Below are 13,739 nucleotides of genomic sequence, written 5' to 3' on the forward strand. Positions count from 1 at the left end.
TTATTAATTGACTTAAAAAAAACCCTATTACATCCTCTTTGGTCCTTTCCCACTATTTCCCTTTTCTAGGCTTTGTATACCCACATGTAAAGGAGGGATTTGCTCCCTATCATAATGTCTTAACTGTAAAATGGGGATAATAACGGCACTTGCTGCACTGGCTTGTTGTGTAGATTAAAAGAGAGAATATTTGTAAAGTGCTTAGCACAGTTGCTGGAACAAAGGAAATGCTTAATAAATGTTTCCTTTCAGTTCTTCTCACCCAGTAATCCAGAAGGCTATGTTTGGGATTGACTAAATGCATGCACTTATGTCAGTAACTTGGTACTGGTGTTGATTTAGGTATACTTACCCATTTCCATTAGGCTCCTTTGACTGCATTATACTTCAGTAAATATCTGTATCTTTGTAAAAGCAGGAAATGCCTGGTTAGTCACCCCCGCCGTTGTCATGGAGAAAAGGTTCATGTGACTTTCAGAGTTTCCATTAATATCTTGGATCCTAATTATATGTGTACTGATGGAGAGTTAGTAGCTCACCTGGAAATTAAAAATGAGAGTTTATTCAATTTTCTTTTTAACCAGCTTTTCTAAACAGGAAAATAAACTAACAATCTGACATTTTTTACCAGTTTACTCTTCTCCTACCCTTTCTCCAGTTTTATGTCTTGTAATAATTGTTGTTGTTTGACCAAGACAGAGTGATATCTTGACTTTTGGACATAGTAAAGAGCATGCTGTTTCCTAACTCTGTCCTTATTCTGTCAATCAATATTGTACTCACTTCAGTGTCAGAAATTCTGGGTTTGAATCTTGACTCTTCCAGTTGCCAACAATGTTACATAAATTCTCTGAGTCTCAGTTTCTTGATCTGTAAAATGAGATTGGTCATATTTGTACAAGTTACTTGAAAAGATTACTGTTAAAATCCCATGAGTTAGTTTTTGTAAAGGTATCGTTCATCCTTCTTTCTCGAAAAGGACCAAGGAATGACATGACAAGCGTGGTGTCTTGACTTGCATGTAAATTGGATTGAAGTGAGGCAGAGCTTGGCAAAGTCATCAGCTTCACTCTCTCCTCCAGTCCAGAGGCAAAATAAAAGTCAAGATGACTGGAAATACTGTAGTCTCTGCTTTCATGGGGCTTACAGTGTGGCCAATATTAGTTGCCAGGCCAAGCTTCTGTTGCTTGGTAAAGCCCTTTGTCAATGATACAGCACTATAAAAATGTGAACCTATTTTAATTGTAATTGATTAAAGAACCAAGAATCTCATGATTATGTTCCCAACACAAAGCTGTAAAGGGAATTTCTTTAGATGTTAATCTTCCTTTTTCATGAACTACCATTTTTTGGGGGCTGACTTGTAATTTCAGTGGTGTTGGGGGCTACCAATGCAGATTGGCATCTGTTTGTCACAACTTATAGTCTCAGAGAGTTGTCTGAAGAGTTCGTGACTTTACCCAGAGTCACGCAACTCTTAGGTTTCAGAGGCAAGACTTACACCTAGATTGTCTTTTTGTTTTGTTTTCACTTTCCTTTGTATCATTCACTGTTAACACAGTACCTGGCATAGGTCAGGAACTTAATAACTGCTTGTTTACTTCCTGACTCCAAATGCAACTCTCAGTTCACTTCATCATACCACTGTCTAGTGCTATCAAATGCAAAAAGTGTTCCCATGGAAAAATATTCCATTCTGAATTGAGTAAAAACTTGTAGTTAGGTAAAGGTGGTGTCCATGAAACCATCTGGGGTTTTCTTGGCACAGATGCTGGAGTGTGGTTTGCCATTTTCCTTCTCCAGCTCATTTTAAAGAAGAGGAAACCGAGGCAAACAGAGTTAAGTGACTTATCCAGGGTCACACTGGTAGTAAGTGTCTGAGGCTGGATTTGAACTCAGAAGATGAGTCCTCTGTTCACTGTGCCAATTAGCTTCCCAACTAATGTAGTTATACAGCCTGTATTTCACATACACAGAACTCAGAACTCTGTTCTCTTCCTTAAAATCTAAGTTCTTTGAGGGCAATGACTCTTTTGTCCTTTGCATTATCAGCTTTCATACCCTGGGAAGCACTTGATAAATGCTAGTTGATTGATTGACCCACCTTTGCTGAGGGATACTACTTATTTCAAAAGGCTCACGATTTCTTCACTCCACTAATGTAAATTGCAACTTCTCCATGTCCTAATAGACACTTGTCATGAACTCCTGTGGCTGAAAACACCCATTTTGTGGTGGCCATCCATTAAGACCTTCACCATCAGGTCTACCTCAGGACAGGTTGGCTGGCCTTGTACTAAGCTGACCTGCTGTATGCCTATACAGTCCTATAGAACAACAGGTTATAGAGCTTGGTTTCCTATTATGTCAATGACACAATTTCGTGCATCTCTTTTTCTCAGCCCTGGTTCCATTAAGTATTGATTCTACTTTTGTCTGAACCTTCATCATTATGAATTTATTATATACTACCTTATTACCTCATTGTCCTGGCAAGGGAAGGTCTCCGATGATGTTGGGCAGACCCCTGTGGAGGAGATGTGCTGGGAGGACATGGGCAGTAATCACAGCATGACGAGGTGTGTATTCATTGTAATCTGTACCATTGGAGAGGGTACCCCCATGAATGAGAATCGTGCAACTCTTCCAGGTGAATGTCAGAGTTGGGGGGAGACCTTCAGAATCCTATAGTCTCGGAAACAAGTCACAGTTCAGATTGCACAGATCTGATAAATATTATATATTTATATTTATATAAATAATATTTAGGTAGTCCTATGCATAAAAAGTATTCTACTCTTTTAAATTTGGGGGAAAAGAAATAAGCATTTAAATAGTACTAAAGTAAAAAGATGAGCGTTTTAAACCTAAACATGTAATTGAAGTTTGAGGCCAGTGATCTCATGCCCATATTGTACAGTTGAGGAAATTGAGACGCAGAGACTTGTCTAAGGTTACACACCTAATAAATAACTGAGTCGGGACTAGAACCTACCTCTTCTGTGGTTGATTCTAGCGTTCTTTCTGTTGCCTGTCATTGTCTGCTCAACTTGTCTAAACCTAAATTCATCATCTTCCTTCACTGCATTAAATCGGTTCCCTTTTCTCCTTATCCAAAGCATCACTGTTCTTGCAGTCTTTGAAGCTTGAAACTTTTGAGTAATTTTGGGAGCTTTTTCTCTTTCATTTCTCACATCCAGTCATTCACTATGTTTTGTCCATTTTTTCCTTTGAGAATAGATTTGTCCCTTCCTCTTCATTCCCAATACCAACACCCATGTCCAAGGAAGGAAGGAAGGAAGGAAGGAAGGAAGGAAGGAAGGAAGAAAACAACTTTTTTATTAAGCCCTTACTGTGTGCCAGGCACTGTGTGCTTTGCAAATATTATTTCATTTGATCCTACTAACAATCCTGGAGAAATAGGTCTATTATTATTCCCATTTCACAGTTGAGGAAACTGAGGCAGACAGAGGTTAAGTGATTTGGCCAGGGTTACGCAGCTGGTAAATGTCTGAGATCACATTTGAATTCAGGTCTTCCTGACTCTATCCTCTATCACCTGGCTGCCTCATTATTTCGATTCCTATTACTGTAATGGCCTCCTAATTGGCTTTCCTGCCTCTAGTCTTTTCCCCTGGCTTCTTCCTTCCTCCCTGCCCCCAATCCATTTTACGTACCGTTGCCAGATGAATCCTCTAAAACACTTTGAAGCAAATTACTCCTCACAGAATTGGTGACAGGATCAAATGAAGTGATACTCAAAGCATTTGTAAGCACCAAGACCTACATAAATGTGTGGGATTATTATAATGTCAAGATTATCAACAACCTACAGTGTACCATATCAAAGCTGAATTCCTCTGCCGAGTTTTCTAAGCTCTTCGAGCATCCAGCCTTTCCCTACTTCTTATACTACACAATGCGATCTTGTCACATCACAGTCAATCCATTTTTCATACGCTTATGCTTAGAGTTTAAATAATATGTAATTGCTTTATGATAAACGTTTAATGATGTTCATCATGGCATTGTCAGATGAGAATATGCAAATTACAGGGGAAAGTGAAATTGGAACCATTTGGATAACAGTATCCAAATGAACTGACCCTGGCGTCCCTACAAAACTCATCTAAAAATATCCCTGAAACACATAGCTTCAGTGCTGTGCCATATGCCAGGGTCAGTTAATATGCCCAGCTGGAATGTTGTCATTTTTGTTACTTATTCTTCAAAATTCTCTTCCCCACTTAATTTTCTTTCTTCTGACAACATTTTTCTTTCCAGTCTGAAAGGAAGAGTAAAGTCACCTTCATTATTAGGTCACTTTATCAAAGTTATGTGATTTTGTGGAAACTCAACAGTTCTCATCAACAGGAAGAAATCTGGGAGAAGCAACATGTGGCAATGGAAAGTTATAGAACCTGAGCTTGAAAGCTTTTGCAGAATGTCTTGTGTAACCTTTGACAAATTATTTAAACTTCTGTACCTCCATTTCTTCAAATGTAAAATGAGGGGATTGGGAGAGAATGCCCAAGGTTCCTTCCATGGTCTTGTTAGGGAAGCTTAGAGAGTTACATATCCTTAAATGACTTGTGTGTGGTCATGTCAAAGGCAGCATACAAACCCAGTTCTTTCTGACTCCTCTATACCAAGGTTCCTTCCATTGCTCCCATCTTCCTCAAAAAACACAATTGATTTAATTCGACATTGTTACAGTTGAGTTCATTCTATTTTTCACAGATGACTGGGGGTAGGAAAAGTGGAATGAAGGGAGTGGACTGCATGGCTCCTCTGGTGCCTTCCAGCCCAAATTCTATGGTCTTCTGAGCAGTGTTTGGTGAGAGGCAAACCATGGCATCGTGAGAAGCTAGTCTTAGAGTCAGGAAGTTCTAGGTTTAAATCCTGATTTTGTCACACATACCCTGGTCTGTGACTGTGTAAATAACAACCTCTCAGTCTCCTCTCAGTATATAAGACTACAAATTGGAGAACATATGCCAGTGTGTACCGGTAGAAGGAGTTTCCTTACTAGGAACTTCCTCTATTCATGAAAGCAATGTTCTGGACCAAAAAAATATTTTAATCTACTACTCTCAAAAAAGAAAATCATGCAGTTCAAGATAGGAAGAAGTCATTTTTCTGCTCAGTTTAAAAAACAAAACTGTCAGTCTATTTCACAGAGAATTTAGAAAATGTCTTATTATGAGCTTAGTGTCATAGAAATGCCCTTTGATCTTGGCCATTTTATGACTGTCATCACCATAGTAACAAGGTATGCTAGTTGCCTTTACCTAGTGGAGCTACGAGAAGATATGGCGGCTTTCCCATTCACTCAGCAAGGAGTCCTCCAGGGTACAGGTGTCTGGAAGAAACCATATTGGTCCTTTTCCTTGTGAATTGTCTCACACAATTCACAAGCTCTGGAGAGCTCTATTTCCACATCAGTCAAAGACTAAGGAATTTCTGTTCCTTGAATGTCTTGTAAGGAACCTCTGTCAAAGTTGGCTGTAAGCCAACCTTCAAAATTACATTTTGTTGGTACAGCCACAGTCAGCTAACATTTATTAAGTACCTACTGTGTGCCAGGCACTAAGCACTGCTTTAACATAAGACACATGGAGTAATGAGTAAAAGGAAACATTCAGTCATATGTTCTAATACCTTGTCAATCACTTCCAGACAGTTTTTGATCTCCAAATGGTTTTCCCTCAATACCCACCACCATTTTCTTTTTTTCAGGCCAACCCTCTTTCCTTCTATACTATACCTTATATTTCTTTAGAGGTTTTCTCCCATGAAATCCAAAGGCATTTGTAGCTATTAATTCATTGATTCTCACAATGTCCATGTCAAGCAGGTGGGAGGTCAATGTCACGCCATATTATTTCCCAAGTTAATGCATTTAAAAGTATATTGTTGTTATTCAGTTGGATGGGATTGTTTCCCCCCCCCCCGAATTCTTCATATTCCTCATTTCTTGTTGATGTTCAGTTGTGTTTGACTGTTCGGGACTCCATTTGGGATTTTTGTGAGAAAGATATTGGAGGAGTTTGCCATTTTCTTCTCCAGCTCATTTTACAGATGAGGAAACAGGATTAAGTAACTTGCCCAGGATCACACTGCTAGTGTCTGAGGCCAGATTTGAACTCAGGGAGATGAGTCTTCGTGACTCCAGGACCAACACTACCCACTGCATCACCTAGTTTCACTGTAGGGCATATATACCAAAGGGAGGTAAATTAAGTCAAACAAAAAAAATCAATAAGGATTTAGTAAGTGCTTATTATCTGCTGGGGATACAAAGAAAGGCAAAAAGTAGTCTCCGCTATTGAGTAGTACATAGCCTAGTGGAGGAAACAATATACAAACAACTGTCTACAAGTAAATAAATATGATAAATTGTAGGTAATCTCAGAAGGAAGGCGCTGGTAACAAGGGAGCCGGGCAAAGGCTTCTTGCAGAAAGTTGAGACTTGAAGGAAGTGGGGGATGCTGGGAGGCAGAGAAAGGGAAGGAGTCATGGGGGACAGCCAGGGAAGGTGCATGGAGCTGGGAGGTGGAGTGTTTTGTTAAAAAAAACCCACAAAACCTCAGCAAGATGGGCATTGTCCTTGAACTGTAGGACAGATGGAGAGAAGGAGACTAGAAAGACAGGAAAGGGCCAGGTTATGAAAAATGCTTTCTTTATGGTCCATTAAATTTGCTATTTCTTAAAAAAAAGTTTTTATTGAGGTCTTTTTCTACCACATCACCATGGTTTCCCCTAGTATCCTTTCCCCTCTCCCTTCCAGAGGAACAAAGGAAGGAAATATGCTGGGGTTTTTGAATATAATAAAGAAAATAACCAAAAAAAAAATCAACGTAACAGATCAATACCTTGAAAAAGTCTGAAAATGTGCAACATACAGTTCTTATGTACCTCTATGGCCAAGATCAAAAAACATTTCTGTTACACTAAGGATTTGGATTAGATGACTTCTGGGCTCTCTGAGCCTATGAACCTCTCCAGACTTGGTCCTGGCCTTCAAATGACAGATGTGTAGTCATATCTGCTAGATTTCTTTTTTAAGGACCATACCTTAAACCCAAATCACTCTGGCTCTCATTAACTGTCCCACCATAGGTTCCAGCTCAAGTCTCATTTGGTCTTTGGGCTCTGATGGCTCTGAGTGAGTATAAATTGCAATGGTCTCTGTTTTGGCCAGAAACCCTGACAGTCTTCCCCTCCCAAATTGATTTTTTTTGCTTTGGGTAGGTAAAAGTGGCCTTTCTTTGCCTCATTTCTCACCTAGCTTTAATCACTGAATGGATGTTGCTTGAGTCAGAGACCTGGGAAAGACCTTAGCTTAAAAAAGGCCAAGGTCTCCTATTGCATTGGGGCCATCCCTAGTCTTCCTGATCTATATCTTGCCACTTGCACCCAGATGTCTCTGGAGGGGAGAGAGAGGCTGGTTATTTTGTACAGCCCTGCCCCAGTTAACAATTCACTTGCAAGTCATGATGTCATGGTTGTCTTTAAGAATGAAAGACAATCAACCTACTACGTTAAGCTCTGGGAATACAAACACGATGAATGAAATAATCCCTCTTCTCAAAAAGTTTATGCTCTAATGAGAGAGACAACAAATACACACACACATATAGACACATATATACATACATACTGAGAATAATAAAGAGAATGAAAACAAAGTAGTTTAATATAAAGTAGAGAGGGAGGGGTGGTGGTGCTAGAATGTGGAAAGACCATGTAAAAGGTCTTCAGCGATGTCTTGAAGGAAGAGAGGAATTTTGTAATGTAGAGATAAGTAGGTATTATATTCCAGGCATGAAGGATAACCATGAAGGAGAAGGAGATCATTGTGAGGAATAAAGTGGCCTCAATTTTCCAGGCAAAGTATGGGAGGCTTGAGAGAAGAAAAGGTTTGGAATAGCTTCTCTGGAATTGTGAGTTGGGAATTCAGTTAGGAAGGAATTAAATCATAACAGTAGTCAGCATTTATATAACACTTTAAGATGTACAAAGCATGGTAAATATTTCATTCATTTTATCCTCACAAAAACCCTGGGAGGCAATTGTTTGCATTTTACTAAAGACAAAGCAGAGGCAGACAAATTAAGTGACTTACCCAAAGTCTCTGAGCTAATCAGGAAGACTCATTTTCCTGAGTTCAAATATGGCTGTGTGACCCTGGGTAAGTCATTTGATCCTGTTTGCCTTGGTTTCCTCATCTATAAGTGATCTGGAGAAGGAAATGGCAAACCACTCTATTATCTTTGCCAACAAAACCCCAAATGGGGATCACGCAGAGTCAGATCTGACTGAAAAATGACTTAACAACAACACAGCAACACTCTTCTGTCTAGTTACCTCCTAATAATGATAATAACTATGCCACAATTATATATACCATATATATACACACATATGTGTGCATATATGTGTATGTAGGTGTGTATATATGTGTATGCACACATACATATTCAAATACACACCAGTAGGTAGGTGCTATTATGATCCCAATTTTAAAGGTGAGGAAACTGAGACACAGGTTAAGTGACTTGCCCAGGATCATACAGGTAAGTGTCTGAGACAAGATTTGAACTCAGGTCTTCCGAATTCCATGTTTAACTCCCTATTCTCTGTACCACTAGCTGCCAGTGAGGGTCCAGCTGAAGCTAGATAACACAAATTTATAGTGAATCCAGTTGGTTTCCCTTGCATTATGAGAAATCATTGAGAAAATGACACAGTCATTTGGAGCTCACAAAGAGGGAGCTGCAATTCTCGATTTCACCACAAGAGGACAGCAGCTGCATCTTATTTGTAGGTAAGAGGAAAGCCACACAAAGTGAACCGGTCAGGCACCGTACATTTGGAGGCCCTGTGGGTCCCTGGGAAGCCTCAGCTGATTTTTGTTTTCAGAGGACCAGAAAAATCACCCTATTTCCAGGTCATCTGTGGTGTGGTGAACCCTAAGATCTAATAGGACTGGATCACAGGTTTTACAGTTGAAATGGAAACTGATATTTGTTTGGTCCTTTAGGTCATCCTGGACCCACCATTCTCTATGTGCCCCTCCAGTTAGCTCTCCATCCTTTCCTCTGCCACTGAGCTCAGAGGATGTGCCAGGGCCACTCTGGACCGAAGCAAACTGCTTCATTAGAGCTACACTAGGAATACAAGAACGAAATGCCTTCATCCTTTCTTCCTCTATGTTGCGTATCAGCTTGCATGTATGAGCTGGAGCTGTTTCCCTAGCATTATTTTAAGTACGTAACAGTGGTGACTTTTACATTTTTCGTCTGTGTAACTTTTCAGCTTTATACTGTATAAGATAATGAAATCCTGCTTCTAAAGCCTAGAAAATGTCCTTTTTTTCTGTTTGCGTTATTATTAAAATTTTGGATAAACTGGATAAGATGACATCTAAAGTCTCATGATTCTGGTCAGACCATGGAAAGGCTCATGTGAGTTGCTCATTTTATACTTGAAGTCTAACCACCATTGTACTTCTGAATTTCCAGATAAAATGACTGTTTGAATGAGAAAGTCAGGGACCTGTGTGTTTTAAGAAGAATGATTGATTTTAACATGGAAGTGATAACCTTCACTTTTTGCCATATCACTAAGTGCCCATACTTATTGGTTACACACCAATGTGAACAAGATTGATCCTGGCAAAATTGTGAAGTGAGCAGAGCTGGTCTACTTTGGTAATTCTCTCATATCTAGACTCTTGAAGACACTTACTTGGCTCTGCCTTTTGGAGTAATTCATTGGCAAGTAACAGTAATTCCCAAATAAATCAGTGGATTATGTTTATTCCTCTGTAGTAGCATTAGCATATATGAGAAATACTTCTGGGAAAAGGGTTTTGATTTGAATAATTTAGGGAAAGTAGATATAGAAGGCCCTATAACCTAACTACTCCTTGGCTTGTGCTAAGTGAGGCAATCTTTCTGGGTCTCAGTGATCCCTTGGGGAAACTGGAATAATCATGTACAACTTTTTGTATTGGAACATTGTTTCCCAGACCATATTTCCCAGAATCCTGGTATTCCAAATGATTCAGAAAGGAGTTCAGGGAGAAAATTTCCAATGTCAGCAATATTTCCAGGCCCCCCCTCCCCCCAAAAAATTTGCTATAAAGTATTGCATGTACTTAAAACTTTTACGTGTGCCATTTTTAAAATGTGAAAAGGGTTTAAGTTTTTTCTTTCTTTCTTTCTTTTTTGTGCTTTAAAATTTCCAACACTTTATCTTTGGAGTTTTGTATTGTATACATTTACCATGACCCTTGTCCAGCATTTCTTGGTTCTGTCCATATATTTCAAGCTGAAAATCTGTGATATAATTAAGTGTGGAAACCCCTGTCCTGCAGAAACAACTGGCAAAATGGGAACATTTTGTGTAAATAAATTATTATTCATAATATTCTAATAGAGTAGTAAAAATGATTTTAGTTGCTTGGTTGCCAACGAACTCCTTTCTAAGGGGATATACCCCAATTATCCAAATCAAGGAGAAAGTTTAATGTGAATAATATAAAACAATAGATACTCCCTAGTTCATTTTGGAATGCAGACACAAATTCACTCAGGCTCAAATCCTCTGTGCCCAAGTCTGATTTCACTCCCAGCTCAGGGCTAGTTGGGTAATAGGGCTGAGGCAGGAAGCCCATGTTTTCCCAGATAATCTCCAACAATGAATGCAGACGGATATAGGAGGACTCCAGCTTACCAATGGGTTGTGTTCCCAAAATCCATTTCTAAGTGGTTTGGAACTCAGAATGGATTTTTCCATAAAATCAGTATATAATGTGTGTGTGGGGGGAGGGGGGGAGGGTTGGGATGTGGGAGAGGAAGGGGGGATAGAGTTGAGAAAGTACAAAGATAAATGTTTTTTTTTCCTAAATATCAGCAAAAATCAGCATCAGCAGTAGGTAGACCTCTGTCTTCACTAAAACAGAAGTATCTTCATTTAAAACAATGAAGATGACCATGGTAGATACCTATGGTGGTCATACAAATCCTTGTTTCATCCTCTGATAGGTGTTGCAATTCAAAGGATCCCTGGACAAATTTATCTCTTTGCATCTACCAAGGACTCTTTTACGATCTTAATTCATGGGACCTTATTAGAAGAGTGCCTTTGATGTTGCATTTTGATCTAGAGTTTCACATGTTTTTTTCATAATCAACAAATGGCAATCAATGAGATCTTATGTTCCTTAGACAAATTTTGCTTCCTTATGTTTCCTATAGTCAGTCTAGATTGAGTGTTTCGAAAAAATGTGCCCGTTCCCATCTCGTAATGTGCCCGTTCCCATCTCGTATTTTCATCAAGCGTACTTTTCATAGTATGTAGATCATTCTCACAAAGATTTTATAAAGATGAGAAAACAAGCATTTGGGTCAGTAGTTACTGATGTCTTAATTGCTCTATAAAAATAATACCATTTGTGATACCTCCTCTCTTCCCTAGGTCATTTGGTATTTTCAGTGCTTTCTGATATTTTCAAAAATGATCCCTAGGTTCTTGCAAAATTGTGTTACCAACAACATAAGCCTCTTTTGTGCATACTTTGTTTTGGTGAAACTTGTATTGTTTTCATCTCTGTAGTGTCAATTTTATTTTCTTATAGAGCATGGCAAGGGCTGAATTCTGCGTTTTCATGATCAGCAATGATGAAAATGATTGGCCATAGAAATGTTGACAGATCTGTTCCATTTTTTTGTCTGTTTCTTTTTCTTCTTCCAGTTTCAAACTTTCTACATATTCCTATTCATTGTTCTTCACTGTTTTGTGAAATGATCCTGCTTAGAATTAACATCTGTGCAAGTCACAAATCTTGAAATATTAAAGAAGGGTAATAGTGTAGTTTGTATGCCCGAACCTATTCAATTTGACATTGAGAGGGAGCTAGTTAGAATTGTGATAGGTAGCTGTTCGATATACTGGGTGATACTCTGGACTAGAGTAAGGAAGACCTGAATTCAAATCCTACCTCAGATACTTACTAGCTATGTGACCCTGGGCAACTCACTAAACTACTCTCAGCCTCAGTTTTCTGACTTGTTAAATGAGGATAATAATGGTTTCTATTACATTGGCTTGAAATGAGGATCCCATGACATAGCATATATAAAGTGCATGGCAGACCTTAAAATGCTATATAAATGTTAGCTGCTATTATTATTAGTTAGAGCAAGTCAGCTTGGAATGAACACTATTTCATATCTGCATAAATCCCTCACTTAGTGCATATTCATTCAGTGTTCATTATTTTGACAGGCATCGATCAAGCTGATATTACATGTAAAACTATCTGCTAGGTGTTGAGTATTCATTTAAAAAATGACATACTCTCTTTGCTCAATGAATTTATAGCCTAAGCGGGAGGGGATAACCTGGAGGTGAATAAATACAATGCAGAGTAAACGTGCAAAGGAGGTAACTATTTGAAGTATTTTGACAAGATCACTTTCAAGTGGGAGGATCAAGAAAGTTGATACCTGTACTGATTCTATAAGAGAAAGGAGGAGGAAAGAATTTAAATAGGTGGAAATGAGAAGGCAGCGTATGCCAAAACTGTCTGCATTTGTGTGCAAGATAAGAGCAAGGTAATGTGGGTATTGGAGAGCTGACTGCTCTGGAACCCCAGCTCCCTTCCATCTACTTGGGTTGGTATAATCCTTCTCTGTTTGGGAGGTAACAGTAGTAACCCTAGGATTGGTGGAAAACCACATGCAGGTTTGTTTACATGATCTTTTAGGGGGAGATTTGTTCATTAGGAAATGCACAGACAAACTTACTTCTTAGATCAAATTGGTACAAATGCCTTGAGTTCCATAGCTCAGGAAGAAAGTTATTGGAGTAGGCTGAAGAGATTTGAAAGATCACAAGCTTGGCCCCAGCGTTATAAAATTAATCCTTGCCCCTAAGTTGTAGTGTTCCTTGGGACTCTAGTGTGAGAAGGAGGGAGTGCACAGGGGAGATGCCAGTGTATTAACCAAGGCACTAAAATTAATTGTATAGTAGTGTAGAGAGCCTGCAAGTCAAGAGACCTCAGTTCAAGTGCTCATTTAGCCATTAACTAGGTGGGTCATACTAGTCCAATTATTTAATATCTCTGTATCTTTTTGCTCCTGTATAAAGTAGCAACAGTTCTTATGTACCTACATCATACTCTTGTCACAGGGTGTACAGGATGTTCAGGGAGGACAGACACCTCTGAGGTGAGGGATTGTCAAACCCTTTTCAGGGCTGCTTATCCACCTCTGGTATCCACCTCTTACCCAACTCTCACGTGCAGCTTCCATGACTCTGTGTTGACCACACTGGTCTGAGAGCCAGAAGCCAGAGGGAGGCTCTTCTGAATCCCTGAGTTCCTAATTTTTGTCTTCTGATCTTGTTGCTTGATAGGGTGCCTTACTGAGTGGCAGGTGCTCAAGGAAATTGAGAATGTCATTCCATCAGTCAGCCAGCAGGCATTTACTAAGTACATACTACTGTTCTGAGGAATACAAAGAAAAAATTAAAAAGCAGTCCCTAACATAAAAAAGTTCACATTTTTATGGGGGAGATAAACATGTACACAAATGGGTACCTACAGGATACAGAACATATGGAATTAATCATTGAGGGGGGAGACATTAGCAGTTGGGGAGGTCAGGTAAGTAGGGAAGTTATTTGCTAGATGAACCTGAAAAAGAACAAAGCCAATCATATGAACA

At 39.2% G+C, this 13,739-nt stretch overlaps 1 protein-coding gene across 1 annotated transcript in view; it reads left to right on the forward strand.

The window, feature by feature from the left end:
• LOC140513791 (uncharacterized) overlaps positions 1 to 13,739 on the forward strand; it is a 65,638-nt gene that overhangs the window by 5,433 nt on the left and 46,466 nt on the right. The gene's annotated exons all lie outside the window — the stretch shown is intronic.

Source organism: Notamacropus eugenii, chromosome 7 (genome assembly GCF_028372415.1).
Source record: "Notamacropus eugenii isolate mMacEug1 chromosome 7, mMacEug1.pri_v2, whole genome shotgun sequence".
In the NCBI taxonomy this organism is placed as follows: domain Eukaryota; kingdom Metazoa; phylum Chordata; class Mammalia; order Diprotodontia; family Macropodidae; genus Notamacropus; species Notamacropus eugenii.